Genomic DNA, 20,271 nt, shown 5'->3' on the forward strand with positions numbered 1-20,271 from the left:
GACTCTGTCCTCAGGGGGCTTATATTCAATCAGGGGAGACAACATGAATGTGCTATTTATGAGAAGAGCCCATTACTTGGAACTCTCCAGAAAGACCTTTAACACATCAAGAAAGGATAGGTGCAGTGCAGCTTGAGGAAAAAGCAAGTCCCCTTCATAATTTTCCATGAGATCTTGAGAGGATTCAAATTTCACCTGAGGCTGCAGTGTGTCTAAAGAATTGGGGACTGTGCATAGAAAAATTTAAAAAACCAAATAAGGGAGAAGTGTAAGAAACAGGCAGGATACTCCGCAGACTGTGGCATATGGCAGATATGTGGGAAATAGTAAAATACAGAACCGGAGTAGCATTCTAACTGGTCTACTATAAGGCTGAATTGACCATACCAGTTCAATCCCCAAGTATAGACACTGGGTGGTGCTGGTGAGTATGACTGGTTGATCTGTCAGTCAGTTACTCAGGGATCAATTAAGATTGCTCCTACAACCCACTGTCTCTTGCTCTCCTTTTATGGACTTTCTTAGTGACCACTCACCTTTCAAACCCAGGATTAGCTTCAAAACAAAGGATTCAATGTATTTTAGAGTATTTTGTCCCTAAAATTGTTGTCTTTCTCCCTCACATGAACTATTGTCACTGAATATTTGGTTCCTTGCACCTACCTTCTTGTACCAACCATAAATCTCACCCTCACAGAAATAAATGAGATTTAATAAGGATAAATTTCAACATTTTAAATCTTCTCAAAATTTTGTTTCCTTTCACCAGACTCACTGGCAGCATACAAGCAAGCAGAGGTGGCAAAGATTTAAGTAATCATCTAGATTTTAATACATTAACAAATATACTGAGAAAATATGGTTCATAAAAAGAGAAGCTTTAAAAGTAGTCATATTCTTCAGTGACAAATTGAGAAGGGAATCAGCAGTTAATCACTGGCTTTCCTCCTATCAAATCATCCTTTAGAAAATAGGTAAAGCAAAGAAGTCCTTCAGTAATTGACCTGAGATTCTGTTAATGGTTTCCTCACTTCCTGACTCTGTCTCTTGAGCACCAGTGATACCAATGGTGCTTAGTTCAATATATGATTGAGGGGCAGCTTGGACACTCCAGCTATTGGGGCATCCCCTGCCATTGTTTATATGCCCAGCACATCCTAAGCTTTGGTTCTCCCTACTTGCCTTTCAGTGTTCCTCACTTTCTTGACTTTTAATTGTTTTCTACTCACAGGCCTCTTTCATAGTTTTTTGCTGTCCAGTCATTTCAGTCATATCCTTCTCTATGTTACCTCCATTTGGAGTTTTCTTGGCAAAGTTACTGTAATGTTTTGCCTTTTCCTGCTCTAGTTCATATTACAGATGAGGAACTGAAGCAAATAATGACCCTAACTTTGAAGGGATTTTCTGTATTAAAGAAAAAAAAAAGTGAGAAACCCTGAAAAACAAGTCATCAAAACCAAATATTGGTACATGCTAGTCATGTGAAAAAACAACCAGAGTTGGAATCTCTAAGCTGTTCCTTAATTGTAAGTTAAAACTGAGCACCATTAGGCTTCACTGCTGCTCCTGAGGCAAGAACTGAGTAACCATAAACACAATCTTGGCACTGTTCAGTGACCCAGTGAGATGAAAGACTATTGATGACTGTCTTATTTAATTCTTACCTCCCCACCCTAGTGCTTTCGTAGGGGGTGGAAACCTCACTTGTAATATTCCTCACTGCACTGCTTTATCCATTCCCTAATAAAGAACTCAATTAGGAGGAAAGTCAAATAATTATGCTACTAACTCCCTTTTCCATTCATGCCTGCAAATTGTAACCTCTTTTAAAACCACTATTTCTATAAAAAAAAATTTAGATAAGGTAGATAGAGTACACATGCACACAAATATGCACAATAAATATATGCATGTAAACATAATAAATAAAAACAATAATTGTAGAGAAGATACCAGAAGCTGGGGAAAATCAGAGAAGATCTTAACCTGTGCTTGAACCCCCTGGCTTTGAAGGTAACTAGGGCATCTTAGAACTAGAGATAAGAAAGAGTGCACTCATAGCTTAAGGAATAGTCAACTCAATGCCACAGATATGCCTTTGAAGGATTTTACAAGAAGGCCAGGTTAACACAATGTAGAATTCCTGAAGAAGAGTTATGTATAATAAAACTAGAATGGTAGGAGCTATTTAAAGGATTTAAATATCAATCAGAAGTATTATATTTTCAGTTCACCATCTGAATTGTAGTCTATGTTGTAAATATAGTACAAGAAACTTCATTAATGCTGATGAATATGGAAATGTTGTAATATTTTCCTTAGTGCCTATGTGATTTTATGTGCAAATGTGATATATTTGTATGCATTACATGATATGTGCTATACACATATATTTACATACAAATATGTATATATATATTTGTATATTATGCATATATACATATACATGGAAAAGATATGTTTAAGAAAACTAAGGATCTTAAAACTGAAGTCGTTTGTTTGAGATCATACATCTAAAAAGTTGTATAACCAGGAAGGGGAACTAAGTCTTCTTATTCTACATTCAATATTCTTTCCAGTATTCCATATTAGTTAACTTCCTTAAAACCCTAAGTACAAATTGAGCATTCTAAATTTGACATCCAATTCTTCAAGTGCCTCCTTCTCATGTTCCATGTTGACAAAATCAAGAGAATATGAGTCAAAATTTCAAACAATGTTTATTTATTCATCAAAGAAAAATCCAACTTTATGACCTCTAAATCTAAAAGAAAAGATTTCTGATGGTAATCAGCAATTTAATTTCTCCTATATTTAATAATTTTTCTGCCTTTAAGACACAAAGAGGCTCAAAATAGCAAGGCACTGACTAAATAAGATTTAGGTGTTAACCTTTTTTGACAGCCGTGTGAAGCCTGTAGACCCTTTCTTAGAATAATTTTTAGATGCCTAAAATAAAATATATAAGATTACAAAGAAAGCAATCATATTGAAATACAGTTATCATTTTTTTTTAATTCACATACCCCACCCATGTTATAAACCTCTAATTTAAGTGGAAGTTGTAAATGCTTATAATTCCTTTTATCAGAGTTAAAGTCAAAACAAGAATAAACTGGAAAGATTATTCACAATGAATTGCCATTCAGATCAGGGAAAATGCATGCATATATACATCCACACATATATATAATATATAAATACATACACACAAATACACACACAATGTATATTATATATACATCAAAGAAATAGACTAGTAGCAGAGGAAATGTTCTATCAAACACTCCCATTAGGCGATAGACTTCAAGGAAAAGATTACACATTTTCCATATTCAGCAGCATGAACCAAAGCTCTTATACTACACTCTAACTTTCTTTTTTCATTAGAAGGCAGGAGGGACTGGGGTTTGTATAGACTAAGGTTTAGATGGCTAATTGAAAGTAAGCAGTGGTGAGCTGTTCCCATGCTACAATATTACCAAGACAATCTTATCTGAGTTTACAGAGTTATTTCCAATTTGTAAATGTTGTATTCATTTCCAGCAGATAAAACATTTTAAAACCCCCAACCTGGGTCTGACTAGCTTGTTGTTAGAAGCACTTTCACACATACCCCTTCAGCTCCCCACCCCAGTCCTTCTCTCTCTGCCTCTAGAACTCCCAACCACTCCCCAACCTCCCCATTTCTTCAAAGCCATCCCTCCTCCCCTTTCCTGTTGGGCTTTATTTTAAGAAGAAAAAAAAAGATGAAGAAGAAAAAGGTTTCACTATTCAAATCCACATTTGGGTAAACAAATTTAAGAACCGCTTATATTCTGATAATCCTCCACTGAAGAAACTGAGGCAGGCATTTAGTCTTCTCTAGTTAGTCTCTCTCCCACAGCCCCCATTACTTTGTAACTACATCCTAAGAACAACACCTTTGCAAATTCATATCTTGCCTGAAATATAAGGGACATCTCTATCTTTGTTTCACTATCATAATAGATGTAAATTAATGTTTTGTCATTGTTTGGTGCTGTAATCATAGAGGCAAGTATTTGGTCCTAACAGCTATCTTGTTTTCAATTTGCAAACCATACTGTGCTTAATCCCATGAGGCAATCCCCAGCACTAGATATGAATTTTAAAATATAATTAGCCCTATGCAGGAGATTGTATCCAAGACAGGAGTGAACACTTGCTTGGTCCAGAGGGGTCCTTCTGGGGTCCCAGGCTGGTCACAGTTCTGTTCCAAGTTTATTACTGGCTTTCCTTGTTGCTTTCCTCTGTGTGAAACATCTTATTTGTTCCTGAAAATTTCAATCATGTCAGTACTAGAATTTGAGTTGTTTGTTGTTGGTCACTGTTTTTTTCGTTCTTCTCTTCCCCTTCCCCCCCCTCATGTATCTAGACAAACAAAAGAATTTTGTTTTGTTTTTAGTGTTGTAGTACTGCATTTTTGATAGATAATTCAGAGCAGATTTTTCAGCTCGTAGTAACATTATATTTTGTCCTCTAAAAGAGAAGCAAAGGATTCTTGAATGTAAATTATCTGTGCATATTGTCTGTGTATATCAAGCAAAGGATTATAGAAATAAATGCTGGCACCCCCTCCCCAGAAGGAAATCAATTTGAAAAAAAATGGGGGTAAGTTTGATAAATGTCTATTTCTTTGTTAGTTCTAGGGATTTCTGTATCAACTACGCTATTGCTACATCTTTAAGATTTAGGATAAAGGTCAAATTTGTAAAGTTTTAAACCTTTATCTGGTGTGGACTTTTGGCCAATTTGGGTTCAAAATGACAGCCTTAGGCATGAAAAATAGCCTTCAGTAACATTTAGACAGAAACTATAGTCAAAATTACAGACAGATAGCCCTTTTTCTTCCTTTTTCTTCAGAATCAAAGATTTGTCTGACTACTCAACTTACTATTACCATGACTTTGGGCATATTATTCTCATTCCACTGTCCATTTCATCTCCATTTCTTCATTTGCAAAATGAAGCATTTGGAACTGATGATCTATTCCAGTTCTGAACTCTGGGTATAATTCTAACTTTTTCTTCTTTTTGCTAAAACATTTTCTGTCTCTTTGCTAACATATCCTAGCTCTGTTCTCATATGTCCTAACGAAATAAAAGCTTTGTGTTTATGTTTTTTAACACACATCTGTGGGGACTACAATGTAGAAATAACTGTTAACTTGTTAAAATAACTGCTTTATTCATGTGATGAGGTTTTAAAAGTTTAGAGAGAGAAGGAGAAATGTTTTTATCTACTTAAGGATTCACTGCAAAGAAGAAGCTGCTGTAGAAGACTATAGAGGACCAGGGTGTAACCAGATAAGATTCATGATTAGAAGATCATCACAAGGAAGACTTGTAGTAGAGTCATAGACATGGCATCCTTTTTTTTTTGTTTATGAGCAGTCTTTTAGATGAAACACAAAACATCCTTGCAGTTAAGAAAGCCTTAAATAAGCTTGATTGGATAATAGCTTGAATTGAGAGGCAGTATAATAAAATTGAGGACAAACTTTGGAATAGGAAGACAGAAGAATCAAATCATCTCTCTGACATATACTGGCTGTATGATTCTGAGTAAATCATTTAATCCCCCAGTTCTTCCAGGCAAAAATTTAAGTATAGGTTGTTGATTTCCATTGATGCAGGGAGTCTCCACACCAAGATTTATCTATATTGCTGAAATCTCAGGACCAGACTGCCCCACTATCAAAGAAAATAGTTTTATTGAAAAAGGAACTTAGCTTGGTTATGACTATCATTACTTCTATGTGTTTCATATTTATAAGAAAAAATGAAAGATATCTATATATGTGTTTAATAACAAAGAACTTATATCTTTCATTATTCATTTATTGTGTGGCTTTTCAGTTTCATGACTATTTCTTTTAATTATCCAATCTGTGGATCAAATCTATCAATAAATATCATGGTTGATCTTGTGGGGACTATCAAAGCCATAAATTCAAAAAAATATAAAATCATTGATTGGGGAAAAAATCATAAGAGCTTAAGGTCCCACTTAATTCAGAAATCCTTTTCATACTATTAAAATTAGAACTATTAAATCTTAAAATGTAAGAAAGGACCTCAGAGATCATTTAGACCTGAAGAGATATGACAGCACTGACAATTGGTCACAAAATTTGCTTCTTAAAGATTTATAGTGGAAGGGATCTCACCACATAACGAAATTTATTCCATTGGAGAATAGTTCTGGTGGATAGGAACGCTTGTCTTGTATTTCATGGAAATTCCAAGCTCACAAAATTTTGAGCTATAAGGGATCACAGGGATCATTAAAGTCAAATTCCTTCTTTTATAATTGAATCAACTACATCACAGATGGGGAAGTAATTTTTCTAACTATTACAGTTAATAAATAATACTTATTATCTAAACTCAAATCCAGGAACCTCTCCTCTATATTGAAAGCAGCCTCTTTGTAGCTTCCATAGTTTCAAGCAGTAGTTCACTGGCAAATATATGATTTCTTGCAAGTCCAAATCTACCTCAAAGAGAAATAGTACTAGGCTCCTCCCAGGAAGCTCTATCTGGGCATCAATTTCTCTAAACATCTAGAATGAAAGACAGAGATGTAGTACCTCTGTACTGTTATGTCATCATGTGCTCTAATGCAGGTAACCAAAGTTTCAAAGGACTCTACACCACAAAAAGAAGATATGCTTCCTGTCACTCTCTATACCTGGCAACTTTTTACATAGTTCTCATGTTGAACATATAAGGAGTGTCCCCTTGCCAACAGAATATATTTAAAGAAACTCTGACACTCTTTCTGCTAATGAATTCAGAATATCCCTTATTTGTGTCCATATAGAGCAATGGGATTTCATTTTTAATCAATTAAAAATTCTTGGAGATGTTGATTGTTTAAACAATTGATTTTCTAGGCCTTTTATTTTATAGTAACTAATAGTATTATTGCATTCTTCCCCACCCCCCAAATTATGGAATAAACAAGGTTTATGTAAAACTGTCATGTGTTGAACTATTGATGAATAATAATAATAATAATAATAATAATGTCCATTTCCATAAGGATTTAACAATTATAAAAATACTTTAGTTTTCTGTTTTTATTTTTTTTTTTGGCATTTGATCTTGAAAGACAACATAGGGAAAAGAGTCTTGGACTCTGAATGAGGATGCCCTCTCTGACTACCATCTTTGTCACATACTATGTGTCCATAAAAAGACATTTAATAAAGATTTATTGATTTACTAACATTTTCCACCATGGGTTTAGCTTCTGCAATATTTTGAAAGTTTTGAGATTGTGATTATTAGGCTTAGCACAATTTTTCTAATATCTTAAAAATTTCGTGAATCAATGCAAAGTCTGAGTAATTGTGAGCAATGATTTCATCTGTAACAATGTTTTGGTTCCAAGATAGTTTATTTGTTTAATTCTCAAGGATATTTGGGGGATTTAATTTGAAATATGAGGATTTGTCATCTTCATCTATAAAGAAGAGTGAATTTCCAGGGTATAATTCTAAGCATCCTATATATTCTAACTTTCTTACAACTTGCAGTCATATATTGCAGTTTTCACAACTACACTGCATAATCTGCATCAATCAGTGGAGTTTAGTCTTCTTAAGCATAACCTTCTTGTACTTTCTTGATGATGATGACCTACTCATGAATATTTATCAGGAATCCATCCATTTCTCAAAACAAATGTGCATGATCCAGTCATTTGTTCAATTTCTTTTTTACATATTGTTGGTTGAATTCATATATTGCTATCATCTGGAATACCTACTGATTCCATTCTTGAATGTTAAATGTTTTTTTCTGTTTTAAAGACAATTTCATCTGCAATTAAACTGCTATTACATTTTTAAAAGTCCTGTTGTACATATATAAAGTCAATTCTTTAGCATTGCTTTGGGAAGTGAAATCAGTCTGTTCTAAAAGTATTTCAATAAATTTTTAACCTGTTTATGGTCTTTTCTGAAAACATCTATCAATTTACTCTATCTCTTTTGGGATTGGCAGTGATAAGGAAGTATTATAGGTCTCTGGAGTCATAAAACCTGTATTTCATTAAAATTATATGAGTTTTTATTTGTACTAGATTTTCTTGTAGTTTCTTTGTTCTAGATTCATTGTCTTTATTTTATAAATGACATTTATCTTTTCCAATTACATGTAAAGATAGTGTTCACCATTTTTATAAGATTTTGATTTCCAAATTTTTCTCTTTCCCTGCCACCCCTCCTGTCTCCCTAGACTGCAACTAATCTGACACAGATTATATATGTACATGTTAGACACAATTCCACATTAATCACATCATTCATTTTTGGTATGATATGGCATGGGTGAAAAAACAAATCCCTGTCTTTAGTCCATTTCCTTGTCCTGCCTGTTTTTGATTATTTTTTTACGCTTTAATATTGAAACACTTGCATGGGGTCAGGCATCGGTATTTCATTTTTTGTTTGTTTGTTTGTTTCCCTCATATGGTTTCTTTGCTCCCTAAATTTTTTATTTATTTATTTTTTCATTCATATGCAAATGCAGAGTTTTAAGTTACGAAATTTCCTTCTACCCTCCCTTCCTACTCCCCTCCCCTCAGCAGGGAACAGTCAGGTTAGCACTGTACATACATATTTTTGAAAAACATGTTTACAGATTAGTCATTTTTGGTACGAGGAATTAGGATTAAGGGAAAGAGATACATAAGAGGTAATTTTTATAAAGTGTTCATCAAATTCTGAAGGCTTTATTTTTTCTTTTGTTTTGTTTTCCTCTGGAAGGGGGATAACATTGTCCTAGCTCTCTGAACTGCTGAGAGGAGCTGCTTTCATCAAGGTTGATCATCTCACAATGTTGTTGTTAAAGTGTATGTTGTTCTCTTGGCTGGGCATTGGTATTTCTAATTTGTTCCAATTTGTCTTGTCATCTTGTGAGCATAAAAATTCAAAGGAGTGGTACTTGCTCAACTGTCTTACATATTAAATTGATCTTGAGGTCAGTTTTGAATATGTCTGACCTGAAAACTTACTATGCTGATTCTTCTTTGATTCTTAGTCATCGGATCTCTGAAAAATATCCCAATGGAATCAGTTGTACTAGCAGACTCTAATTTACCAGCATTTCATGTTTCCATAGTTATCATAGTGGCAAAAGAAATTCTCTCCATACATCACCCTGGATGACATTCTTCCATTTTGTCATTCCTTCATCCATTCCAATGCATGAAAAATCTGTTGAACTTTAAGGGGTTTATTATTATTTTATTTCCATAAGAACGCTGCAAATATACTATCTCTCATATTCATAAATGCCAACCTTTAATATTTCCAATATATAGATGATGAATCTGGGGTTCAGAAGATTTAAATGATTAATCTAGGATAATGTAGCTCTTGTGTCCAAGGAAAGATTCAATCTTGGTCTTTCCTGACTCCAAGTATAGTACATTGGTCATTCTGCCCCACTATTTCATAAATAAGCTAAGGAACAAGTGGATGGTGAGAGTTTAAGACATATAAATATCAAATGCAAGTAAAATAATGATTAATATTTATTACATTCTGTAAGACTCTGAGCTTTATGAGGACAAGGACTATACCTAAATTGTCCATTTTAAATCATAGAATAGGGTGTTGTACATAGTATGTCATAATAATAAATTATTGACATAGAATATAGAAAATAAGGATAAAGTTTAAAATCATGAAATCATAGATTTATCACTGGAACAGATCTCTGAGACCATCTATTACAATTTGCTAATTTTAGCTGATGAAGAAATAGGCCTAAAGAGGTTAAATGAATTTCTTAAACTTGAAAAAAGATCATGAGGGACATAATGATTAGAATTAATTCTATGAGCAATGAGAAGATATTGGAACTTTCTTAAACAGACAAGTGAAAAAATGCACATTATCAAGATCCATTTTATACTTGCTTAATAGATAGTTTGGAGTGGAGAGAAAAGAGGAAGGGAACTAGTTAGATTGCTACACATACTCCACTCAAGAACTGATGAGATAGTTCCAAAGCAGTATCATTCAAAAAGGAATTAAGATGAATACAAGTGAAGAGAGTATGGATAATAGTTTGGATTTTTTTCTCTTTCTCATAGAGAAGGAAAAAAGGAAAAACTCCTTTAAAAGAAGTAAGTATTCATTTTTTTTCCCTCCTATTACTGGCACCATTCAATTATTAATTATTAGCTTCAATTTTCTTAAAGTAATGTTTTATATTGCCCTATGTATAAGATGCACCTTAATTTAGGGCCCAAAATTCGAAAAAAACTGTATTACATAAGGTTATTTAACTGAAGTTCTATTCATCATGAAATTCAAGGCCCTCCTGCTCATCAGGAATCTTTTGGGCGAGTCTGGTGTTTGGATGCATGCTTAGTCCTTTCCATTTCACGAATTTGAATGACCAATTGTGTCTTTTTTCTTCATCAGTTCTTCCTGCCTCCTGCTGAACTATCTTTGTGGACACAGGAAGTCCACTGGCCCCCTGCTCTTCTATTCATCCCTTCACTTCCCTCTCTAACCCAGGCCATTTGGTCGACTTGCCTATCTTGACTTTATTCTGCTGGGGTATTTTCAATAGAATTTCTTCTTTGTGAAAACGGTCTTGGATTACTTTCTCAGTTGAGAGTGGCTCAAATTTGTCTTCAGCAACACAATTTCCATTCACTTTTGCAAACTGGATCACTTTGAACTTGAATTCAGCACTGTACAAAAATCTTTTCTGAGACATTTCTGGGAAGAATGTGGCAAACATAACCTATTATACTGGTAACAAATGAGAAACAATGAGCACACAGACAACAGGCAAAAAAAGAAGGAAAGGCAAGAAAAAAAATCTACAACTACTGTATAAAATGCTCCCAGGTTTTAACCCTAAATTTTTCAGAAAAGGGTATCTTTTACATGGGAAATATGGTAATTGATCTTATACAAAATAATGTAACATAACTCTCTTAGTCTTTCCAAACCTGATTTTGCTTTCTGTACTTCTAAAATAGGCCATAATATTATTTTCCATATATCTTCTATATATCCTATTGAATGGGAAGCTAGGTGGCACAATGGATAGAGTACCAGCCTCAGACACTTTATAATTACCTATGTAATCTTTTTTTAAGATTTATAATTATTTTGAGTTTTACAATTTTCCCCCCATTCTTACATTGTTTCCATGGTATAATTGATCTCAGTGAATGTGAAGAGAAAGAAATCATATCCTTAAAAAAGAAAAATAAAGTATGAGATAGCAAAATTACATAATAAGAAAATATTATTTCTAATTTGAAGGCAATATTCTTTGGTCTTTGTTCAAACTCCATAATTCTTTCTCTGGATACAGATGGTTTTTCTCCATTGCAGAGAGCCCAATATTGTCCCTGGTTGTTGCACTGATGGAATGAGCACATCAAGGTTGTTCATCACCCCCATGTTGCTGTTAGGGTGTACAATGTTTTTCTGGTTCTGCCCATCTCACTCAGCATCAGTTCATGCAAATCCTTCTAGGCTTCCCTGAATTCCCACCACTCCTGGTTTCTAATAGAACAATAGTATTCCATGACATACATATATCACAGTTTGTTAAGCCATTCCCCAATTGAAGGACATTCACTTAATTTTCAATTCTTTGCCACCTCAAACAGGGCTGTTATGAATACTTTTGTACAAGTGATCTTTGTTTTTATCCTTTTGCATAATATCTTTAGGGTATAGACCCAGCAGTGGTATTGCTGGATCAAATGGTATGCCCATTTCTGTTGCCCTTTGGGCATAATTCCAAATTGTTCTCCAGAAAGGCTGAGTGAGTTCAAAGCTCCACCAATAATGTATTAGTGTCCCAGATTTCCCACATCCATTCTAACATTGATCATTGTCCTTTCTGGTCATATTGGCCAGTCTGGGAGGTGTGAGGTGGTACCTTAGTGATGTTTTAATTTGCATTTCTCTAATAAATAGTGATTTGGAGAAATTTTTCATATGACTATGGATTGCTTTGATTTCCTCAGCTGTACATTGCTTTTGGATATCTTTTGACAATTTGTCAGTTGGGGAATGGCTTTTTTTTGCAAATTTGACTCAGTTCTCCATTTTAGAAATGAGTCCTTTGTCAGAAATCCTATTTGCAAAAATTGTTTCCCAATTTACTGCATTTCTTTTGATCTTGGTTACAGTGGTTTTGTCTGTGCAAAAGCTTTTTAATTTAATGTAATCAAAATTATCTAGTTTGTTTTTAATGATGTTCTCTATCTCTTCCTTGGTCATAAATTGCTTCTCTTTCCATAGAGCTGACAGGTAAATATTTCTTGATCTTCTAGTTTCTAGCTATATGATCTTGAGGAAGTCCTTAACCCCATTGCCTTACAAAAACAACAAAAATTCATATTAAACTTAAATTCAGTTTTGGACATATTGAGTTTGAACTCCCAGAAGAATATTCAGTTATGGCTAGTCAGAAAAAGGTGGAAATCTAGACCTGTATCTCAGGAATGAATGAATAAATGCTGATTTAGTACTTTCAATGTGTGGCCACTGCATTCTATTAGGTCTGCAAAGAAAATCAAGCAAGGAGCTGACATTTTCATGGGGAAAGATACCACATGAAGGTGAACTAGCAGGTGGCAATGCCTGGCACATAAATCCTTAATAAAAGTTTGTTGTTATTATTGATGATCATGGTGGCAGTGGTACTGGTGGTAATGGTAGTGATATTGAGGAAGAAGATATGATGGAGCCAAAGCTGGAGAGATTAAGATACATGTGATAGATCAATAAATTGATAGCCTATCATACAAACATATATATATATATATGCATATATATACATGCATTCTTATATTTAATTGTAAAAAAATGAAAAGTGAAATTACAAGATTAAATAAGAAGAAAATTTATAGACATTAAAAAGAAAGCCAGGGCCTAAAATATATATGTAATTTAGGGAAAGGGGAAAAGAAATAAAGACAAAGTAGGAAAAAATTGGATTTGACAACATAAGGATCATTAGTTATAATCTAAGGAATAGTTTTAGAAGGTAACAATGCTGAAAAAAGGTTTTTTCTGCTTTTTTCCTTAGAAGAGAGCATGTATATAAAGACAGAAGTCTCTATGGTATAGGGAAAGATTGAAGGGGGTGGGAAGGAGGGAGGGAGGGAGAGAGAGAGAGAGAGAGAGAGAGAGAGAGAGAGATTTAATAGAGCAAGGTCCTGAATAAGATAAAAACATAGGTATAACTAAGGAATTCTTCTAACTAGGGCAAATTCAGTTGTGTGGACTAGGCAATGTAGCAAAGAAGACAATGTGTTCAGGCAGATTGAGCAACTGCTAGGGTGATGCTAAGGGAAATTGTGGGTAGTGATCATGGCTATGGAATGAATGGGAGAAGTTTGGGGTTTTGTGGCCTCTTTTGGTTCAAAATTGGTAAAAACTGAGAGACACAGTAGTAGGCAAAAGGACTGGAAACCTGGAACAAAAACTTGCTTTCTCTGTCAAAAGCACAGATCTGAGTGGGAGAGAATGGGATCAATAACACAGGTAGAAGGGTTAGTCTTAGAAAAGAGAGGGGTACTTCTTTAAGCTTGGATGGAGAGAAAAATGGATAAATAAACTTATGAAAAGATTTTGCTTTGGAGAGAAGTAAAGTTAATGGATCTTAGGTCCAATGACCTTTTTCTTCTGGGAGGATAGTTAGAAATTAAATTAGATATAAAAAGAATCAAAGGTTTAAAATGAATACAAAGGTTGGAAGAGTTCCTATTTAAGGCTATGTGCGGAGGTACTCTAGATAGTGAATAAAATGACTATGAAGTAAGAATAGAGACTTAAAAGAGTTTACACAACTTGAATTTGATAGACCTGATCAACATAGCTGTGTGAGTTTCTCCACCAGTGTTCAGCAAACTAGGAACTGGCTCAGACAAAATAGATATTGAAGGTGACATGGGACTAAGGATTGATGCAGTCATTGATTGATGCAATATTTTGGAAAAAAAAGAAGTAAAAAGTTTCAAGAGCTAAATTGTTCATCATTGACTATAAAAGGGGAAAAAAAGAAAGCCAAAGGTGTAGGAGAATTAGGAGGTAATGAGAGTTCAGAGGTCATAATGTAGGTGAAGAGGTTAACAGGGAAAAAAGCTTGTGATCCAGAAGCTCAAAGTCTAGTTCAAGGTTTTTGAGGTGCAATGGAGTTATCAAACTAGGGGTGCTGAGGTCACCAACATGACAGCTCTGAACAGATGCAGATGTTGGCCATAATAAAACAATTGACTGGAATTCACTTTAAACCAATGTTTATCAGTATTTAATCATTCTGTAGCACCCATTCTTTTTCATAATGTTAAAAAAATTCTTCCAAGTTCAAATTTGATGTCACACATTTCTCAGGAATATGACACTTAATTACTGCAAACCTCAGTTTCCTCATTGTAAATGTAGATAATAATAATAGCACTTCCCAAAGTTATGAAAATAAAGCATTTTGTGAACATGAAATTGCTATGTAAATGTTAGTTCTATTGCAATGAAATATGTACTTTAAAATTTAAGTGTACATAAATACACATTATATACACACATAAATCTGCACATACATATGTAAGATATATATATATAAACATGTATATTTATGTTTGTATACATGTATGAATACACACACCCAGTAATTGAACTTGGATTTTATTGTAACTGCAGAAATCATAATATACTTCCTATAGGAGGTCACATGAGTTGAAATTTGAAGACAGCTAAAAATTAAAAGTTCCAGTTGATGGGGTATGGGGACATTTCAAGTAGAGGAGATGGCCTATTCAATGGTCTGAAAGTGAGAGATAGAATATTATTTGTAGGTGAGAGCAAATAGAATATTTTGTCAGGAGCATAGAGTGTGTTAAGCCAGTCCACAGTGACATTCTTCACTGAACTCTTGTCCAAAGCCACTAAATGATTCTTTTGACAATTAATAATTTTACATTTATTGCTATCTGGAACTATTCAATGGTTATTTAATTTTTTCAATTATGTCATTTTCCCAATCATATTGGTCAAGGATCATGACTGATTCATCCTTGCAGTCCCTATGAAACCAAGCAGAATATAGACCTTTGATAAGAATTTGTTAAAATGATCTTATTTGATCATCAGAAGCACCATTAACTATCTAGTTACAGAATATGTTTGAGCATAATAAAATAGTAACACTGGTAACCTTGTGTAACAGATGTAAAGAAAACTGGCCTGGAGATCAGTAGGCAGGGGGTCTGATCCTGGATTTGTCACTAACTGTGTGACCTTGAAGCCACTTCCTTTCTCTCTCTTTTTGTTTCCTTTTTTGTAAAATGTAAGAGTTGGTCCAGATGATCTCTCTCTAAGACGATTCATAGGATTTAGTGCTGAAAAGAAAACAAAAGATCATTTTGTCCACCATGCTAACTTACAAGTGAGGAAGCTAAGGAGCAGAGAAATAAAAAAAAAAAAAAAAAAAAAGATTTGCCATGAATTATTTGGGTGTTGGGCCCTGAAAGCCTGAAGAATACTAGGAAATATTTAACAAGCAGTTTCCTGAAAACATGGAACATATATTTTAGTTAAACTCCATTAACATTTTTCCCATTTATTTTCCTCAGTCTAAACAATCAGCAACACAATTATTAAAGCTACAATTTGTAAATTTTAATGATTTCTGAAATCTAAATGATCAAATAGAAAGTCAGTTTGAGCTGACTCTAACAAACCTAGCTTATGACTCTAACACTCATAGAATACATAGCTGACACTTAAGCTAAAATATAATTCAATCCAAAAACCTAATGGTCCTGACGAAGATAAAGCACAAAAGATTTTAGAATACCCTAGGTCCTATAGGTAGGATTGGATTTGGATCCAGACTTTGAAACTCCCAAATTAGTTTTCTTTCCAATAAAACTCATCACTTTTTCTGTAGCACATTTCAATGTTCTATATTTTTTACATTCTAGTTTCTGTGATTTTATCATATGCAAAGTGGCTTAGAACTTACCATAGTGCTTTTTAGATGGAGCATAACATTGAGAAAGTCAAAACAGACTGAAATGGGTACCCCAGCAAAGTGTGAGAAATATCAATTGACATGGATTCCCTCTAATCAATTGCCTAGGCACATGTTGGAAAGAAACTGGGTAGAATGGGAAAAGATAGAGGAATTTCAGAACTACTACATGAATGGTAAAGAGGTTTATTAGTGTGTCCCTGATCTCAAGAACCTTTCAATAAAGAAGTATACTCAAACCCTAATTAATGGCAATTTACAGGGAGTGTGGAGTAGGAGGAGGGAAAATCTTATTGGGGATTTCCTGGGCAACCTAGCAAGTCTTTTTTGTTCTAGTACTTGTTACTGAAAGTCTTTTTTTTTCTTTTAGGCTCCACTTTCTAAGAGTCCAATTTCCTGCCTTAGTCAATGGAGCATTTTGGTTATAATTGAGTCTTACAGCTTAATCCTGTGTGTATGTATGTATCTGTGTCAGTGTATGTATAATATAATGTCTACTCATATACATACATATATACCTGAGTGTGTATAAATTGGGGGGGGGTATACCCATATACATATACATATATAAAACTTTAAGATTTGTAAAGTACTTTACATATATTAACTTATCTGAATCACATAATAGCACTGAAAGATAGGTACTATTACAACCCCTACCCTGGTGATGTACTGCACCTTCCTCCATTTTTATCAATGAGGAAACTGAGGCACACAAAAATTAAGTGACTTGCCTAAGTTTACAAACCTATTTGACAAGGATTTGAAATAATGTCTTCCTGACTTCAAGTTACACTTTATCTACTGGACTATAAACATTTCAGTTAATTAACATCTTTAGTCATATAACTTCTTATTAAATTAGTCAAATATATGGTGACATAATTCATCCCATGGGATATTTTTACTGTAATTTGATTATTGATCAAACTTCAATAACTCACCATGTCTTTATGGGCAGAGTTAGCTAGTAAATTGGTTTGAAGTTTCATCGTGGCCTGCTGTAGAGCATCTAAGATTTCAAAGTAAATTTGCAGGTCCTTCAATATAATTTATTCTAAGTCCTTTATTTTTCATATGTGGAAAATGAGACCCAGATTGAGATGAGATAAAGTGAAATGCCCAAATTCTCATTGCTAGTATACCACATAGTTGGGATTTGCACTCAAGTCCTCTGGTTTCAAATGCAGGACTCTTCTTAGTATATGAAGGTAACTGTCTTTTGAGGGAGAATAGGAAACTTAGGAAACAAAGTACATGAAATATATATTTTATTTTGTAACTACAATTATGAGAAAAAATTAACATGAAAGAAAGAGAAATGAAAACAGGCCGTCAAAGATGACATCCGCTCTCATTTCAATTTCCTGGAAGCTAAGTGTGGTTGGGCAGATGGTGCTCTTTTGTTTAACTAAACTCAATGATCAGATGAAAATATGCCCTACCATATACAGGGGAGCAAGATGGGAAAGTGTCATTTCTCCATGCATTCAGCATTTTCCACACTTGTGGAATCTGATCTTTTGCTTAGTTTGGGGCTATTTGCTGTTTAATGGGCATCTCTTACTCCCTTTCCTTAGCCCAGCTGGTCTGTGTCTCTTTTAATTAATATTCAAGCTTCTGTTATAATTACTATATTCAAATCTTCTTATTTGATTTAATAATAATAACAATAGCTCTGTTTAGGTATGTAGTATTTTAAAGTCCCTTAATAATATATTATTGATTTTGATCCTCATTACATGCCTGAGACATAGGGAGGGAAAACATTATGACCCACATTTTTTAGATAAGGAATCTGAGGCTCAGAGACTATCTAGTTCAATCTTTACGTAAGAATTCTTTCTTCAGCATGTAAATAGCCAATCTCTGAATGAGGTTTCCTAGAGACTGGTAAATTACCAGCCTTAGTCTGGTAAATTACCAGCATTTATTTTAATATTGGAAGACAGATTTTATCTTACCCCACAGAAAATTCAAAGCACAAAGTAGTGACATTCAATTCCCAAAATAATCACTTCTTTAGAGAATTCCACCTTTCCTAAGCACCTGAGTATTCATTTAGACTACCCTATGCCTATATTCTAATCATTTCAAATACCATGACTCAATAAATCATTGTTATTATAATATCACTGACCCAATGATTATTCAGAGCATCCAAATCCCACCAAGGAGAGATCATCCAAGTTCTAAAGCTGACTTGATAAGGAAATATCTTCAAAGACCTCCTTTCTTCAACACTTTTAATTTTGACCATCCCCCATCCTCTTTATATCTTCTGCACTTAAAATGTGGAGTCCAGACCTGATCATAATACTACAGATATAGCTAGATCATGGCAGAGAAGATAAAACTATTACCTATTTCATAACAGATACTATACCCGTCTTGATACAGCATAGGATAACAGTAATATTTGTCACTTAGTTGATCTTGTGCCATATCTTTTCATTAGAATTGCTTTTACTTGTTATGACCCTAAACAGTGTTAAGGGGCAGCAAGGATTTGCAGTGGATAGTGTACCAGACCAGGAGTCAGGAAGACCTGAGTTCAAATTTGACCTCATGTGACAAGCAATATTTAGGAGTCAATTTTTGAAAACAAACAATGGGACTTTAATTTGTGTTTATTAAATTTTATATTATTCTGTTAAGTTATTTGTTCTAGTTTCCAGGCTTTCCTTTCTAACCAAAGGAGGGATGATGTGGTACAATGGAAAGAGTAATGGATTTGGAGCTAGAGAACCATAGATCTGCTATGAACTGACTTTGACACCTTGGACAAATTAGGCAGGCAGTCAATAAATATTTAGTAAGCATATTCTATGTGTTGGGCACTATACTAAGTAGTGGGAATATAAATACAAAAAAAAAAAGAAAGACAGTCCCTGCCCTCTAGATCTTAGTTCTCCTTTATTATGAAGATCAGATTCTCCAATTCAATGTGTTAACTATTCTTTACAACTTTATTTCATCTTCGTGGATGACATATGTTCACATAGTTGATTTATATTTCCTTCTAAGTCACTGATAAAAATATTGAATAGCAAAGAATGAAGGACAGATCCCTGGGGCACATTACTAGGGAACTCCTTCCCAATTAACAAAAATCATTTGCCAACCATTCTCTATGTCCTAGCACCCAACTAATTCTAAGATTTTACTATCATCTGGCTCATATTGCTTCATTCTATATCCAAGTATAGAATGAGAGAATTTGTCAAATAGAATATTTCATCTAATATAACAGGACTGATAAGTTTTTGAACCAAAACTGCAATTTAGGTCAATGAAATAAATTCAACTGAAATAGTCTCAAAAGACCTGGAATCTAGCTTGGACTCTGACATTTGCTAATTATGTGACCATGCACAAGTTAAAACTCTCCTTGATTAGGTTTTCTCTTACAATTGTCAAATACTCTGATTGCAAACCCTGGATTATAGGTCATTCCTTTTCCATAGCACACTATAGTCAATGTGAATTTTTTTACCTGGAGAAATAAGACTGTTGGGTGAATCAAGGAAGGTCTGTAAACATTATTACAATATTAGGAAAGTTGCTGTCTTATAAAGACAGTATTTTTGGATAGCACAACATATTAGAAAATTAATGCTTATGTTATCCATATATTATGGATATAATATCATGTTATGTTATCTAAATCCATATCTAGGAATGGCATTCCCTTATGGAAATAAAATCATTGAATATCACAGTTTATTAGAAAATCTGTCCTTATATTGAGTCCAAATTTATATCATTGTTACTTCTACCTATTGCCCTCATCCCCTCCTTTTTCATTTATACATCATTACCTTGAATTCTTCCCCTAGAATTCTTTGATATAGTAGGTGAATTTTTCTCTTATCTTACCTGGAAACAGGCATCACCACAATTTCCTGTGAAACTCCATGACACCAGGAAAATATCCTTTCTATTTTCTTGTTCCATGCTCATTTTAATATATCAATTAACCAATTTCATCTTTGTCAGAATATAAGCTTCTTGAGGGCAAAGATGGTTTTGGTTCCTTGTATTTGTATATGCAGCTCTCTTTCTCTCTCTCTCATCTCTTTCTTCCCTAGTCCTGTCCTCTAAAGCTACAAAAAAGAGCACAACTCTTTAAACACATGAATGGGAGAGAGATTATCTCTCCCACAGCCTTTTCTTCTTCAACATAGTCATACCCTCTACCTTAAAATATTCTTTAAT

This window comes from Macrotis lagotis, chromosome 1 (genome assembly GCF_037893015.1).
Source record: "Macrotis lagotis isolate mMagLag1 chromosome 1, bilby.v1.9.chrom.fasta, whole genome shotgun sequence".
Taxonomy (NCBI): domain Eukaryota; kingdom Metazoa; phylum Chordata; class Mammalia; order Peramelemorphia; family Peramelidae; genus Macrotis; species Macrotis lagotis.